Below are 14,252 nucleotides of genomic sequence, written 5' to 3' on the forward strand. Positions count from 1 at the left end.
TGGCAGCTATTTTCCACCATGTAACTTCACTGGGGCTTCTGGCGATGCATTTTCACTTTTGTCCAATAGGTGGAAGCATTTTCCCACAAGTGATTTCACTGGGGATGCTGGCAATGAACACTCACACAAGTCGACAAGATAAGGGCATGTTTCCCACAAGAGATTTTCATTGTGAATCTTGGCAATGTATTTTCAAATGTGTCCGCCATTTGGCAGCCAGCATCATCTCAGAAGGGATTTTCATGAGGATGCGGGCAACGCATTCTCACACTTGTCAAACATGTGGCGGCCTTTTTCCAACAACTGATATTATTGGGGCTGCTGGCAATGCATTGTGAAGCCTGTTTACAACAAGCCCGCATTTTTCCACCAAATGTTATTATTGCACATAAAGGCAATGGTTTCTCCCGCTTGTCCACCCGTTGGCACCTTGACATCACAAGTGATTTTGTTTGGTAAGCTGAGAATGCATTCTTACGTTTGTTCAGCCAGTTGCGGAATTTTTCCACCAAGTGACTTTATTGCTGCTGGCTGTACATTCTCACGTTTGTCCAACTATTCGCCGCAGTTTTCCCCTAAAGTGATATTGTGTGTGTGGGTGTGGATGTTGGTTTTGAATTCTCACACGTGGACATTGGCTATCAGAATTTTAGGCCCAAATCACTTTATTGTGATTCCAGAGCATGCGTTCTCACTCTTGTCCACCAGTTGGCACCGTGATCTCAGTAGGGGTTTCATTGGGGATTCTGGGAAATCATTCATACAGTCCTTTAGCACCTGGTGGCCTTTTTCTCAAAGAGTGATTTTGTTGGGGATGCAGTCAATGCATGCTTCACCTTGTCCACCAGGGGGCAGAATATTTCCACCAAGTTTTTTTTAAAGGGGATGCGTTTAATGCTCTCCCACTTACCTCCACAAGGTGGCAGCATTTTTAAAACAAATGCTTTTCTTGGGAATGCCGGGAATGCTCTCTCACATTTGTAAACAATGTCAGGTAATTTCTCATCAAACGTTTTTACGGGAGATGCCTGAAATACACTATCACCTTTTATTCAAAGGGGCAGCATTTTTTCAACCAAATAATTTTACAGGGGCTGGCAATGGATGCTCACGTTTGTCCCACACTTGGCAGCATTTGTCCCACCCAGAGAAAGTTTTTTTGCGGGGATGCGTGGCAGCGTTTCGCCCCAAATGATTTTATTGAGGATGCCTGCAAGGCAGTCTCAGGTCTCTACATGAGGTCACAGTAGTTTTCAACCACATGATTGGATTGGGGATACTATCAGCGCATTCTCACCCTTTTGCATTTTGCCGACAGAGAGGTTTTGTGGTGATTCTGACAATACATTCTCAGACTTATCTGAGAATTGGCAGTATTTCCGTACAAATGACCTTACTGGGGATGCTGGCAATGTATTCTCACGATTGTCCACGGAGGACAGCATTTTCAATCAAATAATTTTATGGGAGATGCTACGCAGCCATACTTGCACTTGTCAACCAGAAGGCAGGTTTTCCCCAGTATGATTTTATTGGGCATGCTGGCACTGCATTCGTAATCTTTTTCATAGGTGGCAAAACTTTCCCCAAAACTTATTATTTAGGGGATACTGGCAATGAATTGTCATTCTCAAGCATCCGTTGGCAGCATTTTTTAGCTAATGATTTTGTTGGGGATGCTCGCCGTGCGTTTTCCTATTTGTCGACCAGTGCACCTGGTGCCCGCTGGAGGTGCTCCAGGCACATAAGTTAGAGATGGAGAATATGGACTTGCAAGGAAGCAGAGCCTAACGGAAAATCTTGATAATGCATTGCCAGATTTCTCAGTAAAATCCCTGTGAGAGCTCAGTTCCGTATTATGTTCGAACGTTGGAAGCAAATGCCAGGATCCCCAATAAAATTGTTTGGGTCAAAGATGCCGCTTCCATGTGGGCAAGCGTAAGACTGCCTTGACGTTATTCCCAATAAAATCATTCTAGGAACAGTGCTGCCTCTTAATGGATAATCTTGAGAATGCATTTTCAGCATCTACAAAATAATCACCAGAGTGAACACATAGGCCATCGGCTGGACAAATGTAAGAATGCCTTCTGAGCCTACCAAATAAACTTGCATAAATGTCCAGTGTTGGGTCCTAAAAAATGATGGATTTCTAAGTATCCTCCCTGTAGGGAGTCGGTCACACATTAGGAACAGGCAACCAGGTGGGAGACTTCACAGTTGAACCAAAGTCCCTCTCTAGAAGTATGACTGCACAGTGTTTTGCTGAGAGAATCAGTCTCTGAGGCCGAAGATCCCAAGCGACATTTAGCAAGGGGTGGAATAAGGTGCACAGATACCTGTGGCGAATTGAGTCAAGGCGTGTGGGAAGTCAGAAGTGTATTAGGTTCATTTGGGCAAGAATCCCCTGCTGGAAGAGTAAATGAGCAGAGGGACAATAAGAAGGAGAGTGTGCCACAGCCCTCACACACAAGCACACACAAGCACACACACACACATGCACACACACAGAGGCAAAGGCATGGACATGAATTTGTGTTGGGCAATCTCTGGACTATGATGTCCACAGTCAGTACACCTTGCCCGTTTTTGACACTTTTTACGTTTCCTCAAATGGAAATGGCCTCCTGTGAATATGATTGTTTATTGACTTTGTTCCTTCAGACCAAGCCCTTGTGCAACCAACTATTCCTTAAGCAATATCAAGTCATCCTTGCTACTCGTCACTGAAACCCAAGGAGTGGATGAGAGAAAGTCAGAATGAGAGAAAGACCAAAAGAGCAAAAGCAACGGAAACAAATAAAAAGTTACTAATCTTAAAGCAGTCAGACTGAGACCTTATCTTGGCGGTAATAATCCTGATGATCCAACTCTACCAGAATGTAGGCTACAGTCCTCTCCAGCCACAGTTCTTCCCTTTGACTCTCACTTCAGTCTCAGATATCCCTTATACTGGAATAGCCTCTACTGCCCGGGCATTTCTCCCTGTGGATATTACCAGGGGTCCCTGTGGATGTGTGGGAAGTGTTAAAGAAAACGAATTCTGAAGTGGGAAACGTGAGTTGCCTTAAGAAAGAGCCCACTAGACACCGAACCGAAGGAAACCTAAAGATGCTAAGGCAAAATAGGACTTCCTCAGGAACGTTTCTCTACAGGTACAAGGCCCATACACTGAGGCTCACAGTGAGGGGCGGGGCTGAATACGATGATGCCTGCTGTAGTCTCACAGTTTGGAAGAAATGTTTCAGAAGCCCAACAGCAAAGGGGAGCGAGTGGGGTGTCCAGGAGCCTTTTCCACGCTACCTGACCACATCCCAAGCCCCTGTCTGTAGGCTCAGTGAGACCACACTGAGCACAGCAAGAACCCATATCCGGACCTGAAGTGTCTGTCTTTACTGTATGGCTTATTCTTGACCCTTTGGTCAAATATTAATTGACCATGATGGCATGGGTCAATTTCAGGATTCTGTACTTTTCCATTGATCTATGTGCCTGTTCCTGTGCCAGAAGCAGGTTGTTCTGATCACAGTGGCTTTGCCCTACAGCAGGATATTCAGTAATGTGATCCTACAACTCTGTTCTTTCTCAAGAATACTGTGGGTGCACGGGGTCTTTTTTGGTTTCCTATAAATTTTCGAAACATTTTTTCCAGCTCTGTGAAACACACTGTTGGGATTGATGACAATTGTGTTGAATTTATAGATTGTTTTGGGTAGCATGGATATTTTGATAATGTTAATTCTTTCAGTCTATAATTCTTTCACTCCTTTGTATCTTCCTCTATTTCTCTTTTCAATGTCCTGTTTCTGAATACAAGTCTTTTACATCCTTCTTTGACTTTACTCCTAGGTGTCTTATTTTTCAGTTGCAATGGTAAATGGTATAGTCTTTTTCTAAGAGTTCATAATCGGTGTAAAAAAAATGCCATCAATGTGTTGATGTTAATTTTGCTTCCAGCTTCCTTGCCAAATTCATTAATTATATCCACAAGTACTCGGTGGACTCTTTAGTTTTTTATGTACAATATCATGTCATCTGCAAGTAATGACAGTTAACCTTCTCTCTTCCGATACGGATGCCTTTTATGTTCTCTTTTTGTCTGCTCGCTGTGGCTAGGACTTCCAGTAGTATGCTGAGCAGTAGTGGTGAAAGGGGCAACCGTGTCTTATTCCTCTTCTTAGGGGATATGGTTTTAGCCTTTGCACGTTGAGTATGATTTTGGCCCCAGGTATGTTGTATATGGCCTTTATTATGTTGAGATATATTCCCTCTATTTCCACTTTGCTCCCAGTTTTTTCCAAAATGGGTGCTGGATTTTCTAGAATATTTTCTCTGTATCTATTGATATGATCATAAGATTTTTGTCCTTCATTTTGTTTAGCTCTCACATTTCTTGATTTGCGAATATTATACCAGCGCTGCGTCTCCAGAATAAATCACACTTGGTCATGGTGTATGATCTTATTTAATGTATTGCTGGATAAAATTTGGTAATATATTTTCTGAGGATTTTGGCACCTATGTTCATGAGGGACGTTGGTCTGTGAAATTCTTTATTTGCAGGATCTTCATCTGGTTTTGGGATTTATTATAATACTGGTCTCATAAAAATATCTCCCTCCTCTGGAATTTTCTAAAATATTTTGAGGAGAGTGGGTTTTAATTCTTCTTTAAATGTTTAGGTAAGCTCGCATGTAAATCCATCTGGCCCCAGACACTTGTTTGCTGGAAGTTTTTTTCTTATTACTTCTTCAATTGCATCCATTTTTACTGGCCCTCCAGGTTTTCTGATTCTTTCCGATTGAGTTTTAGCAGATTGTAGTTTTGAGGAATGTGTCCATTTTACGCAGCTTCCCCACTTTATTGTTGTGCATAGTGTTTTCTTAGTATTCTTTCTGTTTCTGTCATGTCAGTTGTTATATCGCCTCTTTCACATCTGATTTTGTTTTCTTGGGTCCTCACCGTTTGTTTTTTGGTGCGTCTGGCTAAAGACTCATCGATCTTATTTCTGTCAGAAAACTAGTTCTTACTTTCATTGATATTTTGTACTGTGTTTTTGGTCTCTGTGTCGTTCATTTCTGTTCTGATCTTCACTATTTTCTTTCTTCTGCATCTCCTCGAAATGTTCAGGTCCTCTTCCCTTTTTAATATTGGGTTGTTGTTTTTGTTTTGTTACTTACATAAGAAATAAAAATGACTTTACATTCTGAATTCTGTGTTTTATTTTAATCTCTGATAGCAGATTTATGCCCCTTCAGAAATTGATGTAGAATATACGTCATCTAAAACTAAACATTTTAAACTATACGCTCCAGTGGTTTTAAAATTGGAATAATGTAGAACTGTTACAGCATAACAAGAAGCTAGAAAAATTCCAGGACAAGTTGAAAGGGAAACTGAGATAGATTTTTAGACAGCAGTTTGAGTTAAGCCTATCTTCCCTAAGCCAAAGGCACTGGAGAATAAATAGTTTGTATTAGATGGGAAAGATGCAGAAACCCAGGTGCAGAGACTAGGGCACAGGAAACCACCTGGACAGGAACCCCCAGAGGCCTACAAGGGACAAAGACTGGGAAAACAAGAACTTTGTCCCCAGGTAATCTATTCTCCCAGAGCATGTCATGGGTCATGCGGTGGAGACCCCCTAAGCATTCCTCCCTAAAGATACCTTTTAAGTCTCAGTTGTATTTCAGCTCCAGGCCCATAAAAGCATTAAGACAAGACAAGTGGCATTGGAGTGGACTCAGGACCAGACACATTGACAAATGAGGCCCTTCCTGGCATGGACTAATCAGTGGCGACCAGCACCCTGAAAGGGCACCCCTGGAAAGCTGATGAATATTCTCTTGAGAACTCCCCTTAAGCCTCCCATAAGATTTTCCACCTGCAAGGGAGATAAATATGCTCAGGACAAAGGACCAAGTGTGAGCTCCCCTACACCACAGGAAAGCGTGACAGCGCCAGTTTCCTCCTTCCTTCTGCGGGGGCCCCATGGTGCTTTCAACCAGGGGAGCAATGGGCAGTGGCAGCTCATCCCAGGCTTGTCTTCTGAAACTGTCTGAAAGGTCTTGGAAATGTGTCCAAGGCCCCCTTTTCTCTGACTTCCCAGTGAGCAAAGGCAGCCCAGCCTAGGCTATCCTGTTACTTCGTCTATGCACCTGCCTTGGTTCACCATCCTAAGTACATTTTTATTACAGCCATTAAAGCTTTGGGTTTTTTTCTTCATTTTTTTCTCTTGATTGAAATCTTTCCTTCAAGATGACAAGAGCTGAGGCCTTCTGCCTGTATCCCCTGTAACACAACCGTCATCTTTTCACTTCGGAAACCTTAATGTCAACATAAAAGAAAGCCTCATCCCATTTAAAGAGTATACCCAATTCTACTCTGGACTATTTCCTCATTTACACTGATGTCTTTCCCATCTCCATGGCTATGCTATTGCTATTGTCGTTGTTGTTAACCCTCACTAGAGGATATTTTTTTCATTGACTTCCAGAGAGAGTGGCATGGAAGAAGGGGTAGAGAGAGAGAGGTGCCTCAGTGTTAGAGACACAGACATTGGTTGCTTTTCTAATTCGCTGCACACCTGGGATGAGGAATGAATCTACAACCTAGGTATGTGCCCTCAACTGGGAATCAAACCTGAGACCCTTCAGTGTGCAGGCCGACACTATACCACTGAGCCCCGCTGCCCAGGGTAGATATGCCTTTTTAAATATGAAGTTTGTAGGTATATTTAACTTGAAATTGGTAGAGGTTTTAAAATGATTTCTTTAGTTTTACTCATGTTTTCATTGGTGATTTGCCACTATTATATTACTGGCATTAATTTTGCAACAGTTTGTATGTAGCAGGGAGGAAACACTTTTAGATCAGGGTCCAAATAGAGTAGTGTATACGAACTTTTTTTGTTAAAAACTTTTATAGCAATGAGAACCAGAAAAATTTCTACTAAACTATCTAACACTACAACTGAAAGATTTAGAAAGAGAACAGAAAACAAGAAAGGGCCCAGAGGAAGTAAAAGGAAGAAAATAATAAAGAACCAGAGCCTAAATAAATAACGTAGAGACTAAAAAATTAAAAAAGGTCAATGCAACCAAGAGCTTGTCTTTGAATAGACAATCAGTGTGATGAACTTTTAACCCAACTCACCAAAAACCAAAGACAGAGGTCAAAAATAAATAAATTGAGGAACAAAAGAAGTGAAGTAACAACTGATACCACTGAAATACAAAGGGTTGTAAGCAAATACCCTGAACAACTATATGCCAACGACCTGGATGAAATAGACAAATTTCTGGAAATACACAACCTTCCAATACTCAGTGAGGAAGAATCAGGCATGCTGAACACGTTGATAAAAACTGGTGAAATTGGAACAGTGATTTTTTAAAAAATGCCCAAGAAAAAAAGGGCCAGGCCCAGACAGTTTCAGAGGGGAGTTTTATCAAACATTCAAAAAATAATTCAAATTGTTCCAAAAAGTCCGAGAGGAACAAACACTCCCAAGCTCTTTTTAGGCAGCCTGAATAATCCCAACTACAAATCCAGGTAAAGACCTTGCAAAGAAAGAATTACAGGCCAATATCCGTGATAAACAGAGATGCTAAAATCTTCAAACAAATATTAGCAAATTGGATCAAGCAATATGTTAAACAGATCACACCCCATGACCAAGTGGGGTTTATTCCAGGGATGCAGGTTTGGTACAGTATTCACAAATCTATAAATGTGATGCATCACAGGAACCATTTGACAAACAAAAATCTCATGATCATCTCAGTAGGTGCAGAAAGAGCAACAAAACCCAGCGCCCATTTTTGAGAAAAACTCTCAGCACAGTGGGGATAGAGGGATCATGCCTAAACACATTAAAGTCCTTATAGGACAAACCTTCAGTCAACTTCATACTCAATGGGCAAAAACTAAAACATATCCCCTAATAAGAGGAACAAGACAGGGACGTCCACTTTCACCATCTTTTATTCAACAGAGTGTTGGAAGTCCTTGCCACAGCGATCAGACAAGGAGAAAACATAAAAGGCATCCAAATTGGAAAGGAGAAATAAAACTGTCACTGTTTGCAGATGACCTGATATTGTATGCTGAGAACACTAAAGAGGTCACCAAAAGACTTCTAGATTTAATAATAAATGAACTCAGCTATGCAGCAGGATGGAAAATTAATGCCCAGAAGTAAATGGCATTTTTAAACAACATTCATGATCTCTCAGAAAGAGAAACTAAAACAAACAAACAAACAAACAAAAACACATTTAACGTGCAACAATAAAATTAAGATACTTAGGAATTAACTTAACCAAAGGGGTGAAAGACGTGTACTTGCAAAACAAATATGTTCAAAAAAGAGATAGAGGAAGCTATAAACAAGTGTAAGAATATACCATGCTAATGGATTGCTAGAATCAACCTCATTCAGATGTCCGTACTCCCCAAAGCAATCTATAGATTCAAACTATTCATAAAATACCAATGTCCGATATCACAGACCTAGAAGAAGTAGTGCAAAAATTTAAAGGACACAAAAAGGACAGGGCCCCAAATCGCTGCAGCAATTTTGGGAGGAAGAAAAAAGTGGAAGGAATCAAAATAATACATATCAAGATATAGTAAAGCCATTTTAATCGAAACAGAATGGAACTGGCAGAAGAACAGACTTAATGACATAAATGGAACTGAACAGAGAACCCAGGAATTGACCCAACTCATTACACTCAATTGAGATTTTACAAAGGAGGCAGAGCATACAGTGGAGTAAAGGAAGTCTCTTCAATAAATGGTGTTGGGAAAATTGGACAGGAACTTTCAAAATAATGCAACTAGACCACTATCTTGCACCGCACACAAGGATCAACTCCAACTGGATAAAAAACTTAAAGGTAAAACATGAAACCATTAAAAATCCTAGAAGGAAATGGAGGCAGCATGATCTCAGACATCTCTCATTGCAATATGCTTACCAATACACTGCCTAGGGCAATGGAAGCAAAGGAGAAAATAAACAAATGGGACTACAGCAAAATAAAAAGATTCTGCACAAAGATACCATCAACAAAATGCAAAGGGAACTCATTATATGGGAGAACATATTTGCCGATGATACATCTGATAAAGGGTTACTACCCCTAATATTTTAAGAAACACACCTTCACAAGAGGAAGACAAACGATCCAATTAAAAAACGAGCAAAGACCTAAGTAGACACTTCTCCAAAGAGCGCATAAACATGTCCAAGAGACATATGAAAACTGCTCAGTGTCACTAATCACCAGAGAGATGAAAATTAAAGCAATAATGGGGTATCACCTGAGGTCTTCCAGAATGGCTATGTTTTCAATAAGTCAATAAACAGAAAGTGCCTGTGAGGGTGTGCAGAAAAGCTCACCCTAGTATACTGCTGGTGGGAATGCAGACTCGTGCAGCCTCTATGGAAAACCTTATGACATAGGAGGTTTTCTCAAAAATTGAAATACAGAACTGCCATTGAACCCAGTGGCCCCACTGCTTGGAATATGTCCTACGAAACCAGGAACATCGATCAGGAAGAATATATAAACCCCTCTGTTCAGAGCAGCACAATTTACAATAGCTCACAGGAATGGGTACATGAATCTGCTTTGATTCTGAGTGACAGTAGACATGCACACTCCTGCATCTTCCTTCAGCTTCCTGCCTGAACATGATGCCACACTGCAGTTCTTCAGACTTTCTGTCTCTTCCCAATGCCGCAGTGGCCTGGCGTCATAGGCTATCCTTCCGAGCCTCAGGGTGTTCATGTGAGAGAAAAATGTCCCAGCTACCTGACAACCCAAGGGGGAGCCCCACTGGCATCTCCTCACATGTCCTCTAAGTGCCTTCTCCTGGTTCCAACATACTCAAGTAGTCCTTACTGATTTTCTGGCAGAGCAAAAAGTGATCGTCCAGAGACGGCAGGGATCTGACTAAAAATCCAAAAGCAGGGGAACACACCAAGCTCTCTTAGGGCATTGCAAGCAAGCCTCCACCTCAGCAATCCTGTCAGACCCTGCCACGCTGTGGGCAGAGAACTAGTTGAAGTAGTTAAGGCTGCTGTTCTGGTGCCTGGAGCTGTTGGCCCATCGTTCATAATGCTGGCACCACTGAATGCAAGAGGCATAGGATGCACTGTATCCTGCAGCATGAGGAGTGTGTGGAGAAGGGCACATCACCTTTCAAGTTCTATGCACTTCCTGCTGCTGCCCATAGAGAGAGCCTGCTCCCGCCTGTGATGGTAATGAGATACTCCTTCACAGTGGCAGTACTGCATTAGTATGATTTGCTACAAAAGGACAGTTAACCTTGCCATCATCCCTGGCATGTCTGGCTCCCTCCACCTGCAGAAGGAATGTGGGTGGGGGTTAGGGACATCTCACTCCTGGACACCCAAGTGTCCCTGCTTACATGGACAGGTTATATTCTCAAGGCCCCTCCCTTTCCAGCACCAGTACCTGCAACATCACCTTCACATTGATCGTGTGGCTATGAAAGAACTAAAACATGGAGATCTACAAAACAGCCTGGCTTGGCCTGAACCACCTATCTTCTGGCCCCATTCCTTCTGCATAAGAGGCACAGAGGAACACAGAGGTTCCTGGGGTTACAGGTGCCTGCACCCATGCGGTCACACTGATTCCTCACAGGCTTTGATATCCCCACACCCTTGCCTGCACACGGCTTCACAGGATACCCTGATTCACGCACGTCACACGTTCCTGCCTCTGATGGAGGACTTGGGCATGCCCACACCATTTTGGGCTACTAAAACAGCTCTTCCAAACTGTGACTGGACAGAGGGCATCACGCTACTCAGCCCCGCCCCTCACTGTCAGCCTCAGTGTATGGGCCTCAGAACTGTGGTGAAACATTCCTGAGGAAGCTCTATGTTACCCGAGCATTTGCAGCTTTCCCAGGGTTTGGTGTCTGGGGGGCTCTTGCTTACGGCTGCTCACGTTTCCCACTTCAGAATCCATTTTCTCTACCGCTTTCCCACAGATCCACAGTGACCCCTAGTAATATCCACAGGGAGAAATGCCCGGGACATTACAGGCTGCCCAGTCTGTGGGATATCTGAGGCTGAAGTGACAGGCAAAGGGAAGAACTGTGGCTGGAGAGGACTGTAGCCTACATTCTGGTAGAGTTGGGTGATCAGGATAACTACGGCCAAGATACGGTCTCAATCTGACTCCTTTTACATCAGTTCTCTTGTTTTTGTTTCCATTACTCTTGCTCTTTCTGTCTTTTCCTCATTCTGACTCTTTCTTCCATCTACCCATTGGGTTTCAGTGACCCGTAGAAAGAATGACTTGATGCTGCCTAAGGGTTTCTTCATTGCAGGAGAAAGGCTCGGTCTGAAGGAACAAAGTAAATAAACAATCATATTCACACGAGGCCATTGTTATGTGAGGAAATGTAATACCGTCAAAAATGCACAAGATGTACTGGCTGTGGACACCATGGTCCAGAGATTGCCCAACACAACTTCACGTACATGCCTGTGCCTCTGTGTGTGTTGTGTGTGAGGGCTATAGCACACTCTGCATCTTATTGTCCCTCTGGTCATTTACCCTTCCAGCTGGGGATTCGACCCCAAGTGAACCTAATATCCAGACTGACTGCTCACATGCCTTTGCTCTCTTCCCCACAACTCCTACATGCAATTTATACTCCCACTGGCTAAGTGTGGTTCTGAATCCTGGGCTCAGAGGATGATTCTCGCAGCAAATACAGTGCTCTCATACTTCTAGGGAGGGCTTCCGCTTCAAGTGTGAAATGTACTGGGAAGCCTCCCACCGCGTTGCCTGCTGTCAATGTGTGAGCTGACCTCCGACAGAAAGGAACCTGGAAATCCATCATCCTTTCGGAGCTCGCAGTGGACATTCAGGCCCTTGCTCCCAAATCCCTTTCCTTGAGCTACCTTATGTCCCTGGGTCCATTAGTATCACCCACTTCAATGGACTTACTCTTAGTTCTCCCTCCTCCCCAGCTTCCAGCACACAGAAAGAATTCTGTCTTCTCATACTGTCCTAAAGCATAACAACTTAACCGCCACTGCAACTGCACAGGCCCAGCCCTCACAGGCAATGGTCATTCACAGGCAGCCAGTTGTAATGCCCCAAACTAGGGACAAACACCACAGAGACAGACGCTATTGATGCTCTTGATTTATGTGTTTCAAGAACACACGACAAACAGACAAACAGAGCTGATGCTCCTGCTTTAACTTTCCATTTCATACCATGCTCCCGATCTCTCTGTGACTGAATTCCTGGTCACACAGACATTCTGCTCCATTGTCCTGTGCAGGAACATAATGTCTGCTTGAAAACACATACTCATGTCAAAACCTTCTTATGTGCACTTCTCTATTTGAAGGAAAATGGATGGTCCCTCCTATTTAACTCACACTGTGGGAGATACCCTAACACAATAATTGACTATCATCTCCTAGCAAAATTCCTAAAGAGTATAGTATAATTATTGGTGGCCCTAACATGAAGAGTCGGTCATTGCTGAAATTAGGATCTCTTAAATTTCCTGCTGCCTTGTGTTGGATGCATCACACCACACCACCTTTTTAATGAGCAATGACCTCAGGATCACCCAGTTAGAAATTTGGACACACCTAAGGAAATATTTGATGGTTGCAATGATCCATAAAAGGAAGTGGTGGCACAGCAGCCTCAGCCTTTGTATGAAAAGACTCCTGGACAAGTGTGGGAAGGGTCAGAGGAAGGACATCATGGGAGCCTCCATTTAAGGAATAGTAGACGGGCCTAAGGGTGAGGGAGGTGGCCTGGAGCGAGAGTTCAGAGGAGTGGGTCAATGAATCTGCTTTGATGCTGAATGATTTTGCACATGCACACTTCCTCATTTTACATCAGGTGTCCCTGTCTGAATATAATTCCCACTGCAGTGCTACATACTTCCTTTCTCAACCTGATTCTCTGAGGACCTGACATAACAGGCTCTACTCCTCCCAGTATCAGGGCGTCCATGAGAGAAAGCAATGACCCAGCTACCTAGCAAACTAGGGGCGAGTGTCCAGGAACAGTCCCCCTCACCTGTACTCCTCTACCTTCACTCTCCTGGGGCCAAGCTCCTCGCACAGTACTTGAGATGATTAGACCACACTTCTATTACTGATGTTCTAGTAGGGCAAACAGGACTAGTCAGAAGAAGCCAGGGATCTCACTTTACGAACCCAAGAGGTAGGGGAACCCAAAGCTCTCCTTCTGCATTGCCACCGAGGCCCAACCTCAGTATCCTGTCATATCCTTCCAGGTCGCAGCATTTTTCTCCTAAATAACATTGTCGGGAATGCTGGAAAGGCATTCTCACGCTTATCCAATAGATGGCAGCTTTTCGTTTCAAATCATGTTATTGGGGATGTTGGCAATTCATTCTCATGCTTGTCAAAACATGGCAGCTTTTTTTTACAAATAAAGTTACTGAGCAGGCTGGCAATGCATATCCACACTTGTCCACGAGATGGCAGCATGACTTCACATGTCATTTCATTCGGGATGGTACCACTGCATTCCCTCGTTTCTCCACCAGGTGGCAGCACTTTTCCACCAAATGATTTCATTGGGCATGCACGGTAGGCATGCTCAGGTATGCCCAAGAGTTGTTTGCATTTACCTCAAAATGTCATTTCTTTCGTGATGCTGGAAATGGATTCTCATTCTTGAACAGTCACAGCATGCAGTTATGTCCGCACGTGCCAAAAGGCGGCTTCTAACAGAAAAATACAGTTTGCACATACTTCTACAAAGGGAATTTGGTTTAACTGTGAAATGAACGTAAAACCCCGGCCTGGTTCCCTGCTGTCTCCCTAAAGCGAGGGTATGGCAAACGCATCATCCTTTATAACTTATCACTGCAAATTCCGACCCTTGCACACAAGGCCTTTCCTTGAACTCCCTTATCACCCAAGGGAAAATGGTAAACTCTATTGGACTTTCACTGATTTCTTAATCCACCACAGTCTCTACCACACAGAAAGAATTTTGGCTTCTGATACCATCAGAAAACACAACTTAGCCACTTCTGCAATTGTAAAGGCCATGCATTCACGGGGCGGGTAATTCAGAGAGTCCATTGTCAAGGCAAACAATACATAAACAGGCACATTAGATGCTCTCGCTTTATCTTGCCATTTATTCCATGTGCTGCATATATCCATGGCTGAATGCCTTTCCACAGGGACA

The sequence above is a fragment of the Miniopterus schreibersii genome (genome assembly GCF_964146895.1).
Source record: "Miniopterus schreibersii genome assembly, chromosome: Y".
In the NCBI taxonomy this organism is placed as follows: domain Eukaryota; kingdom Metazoa; phylum Chordata; class Mammalia; order Chiroptera; family Miniopteridae; genus Miniopterus; species Miniopterus schreibersii.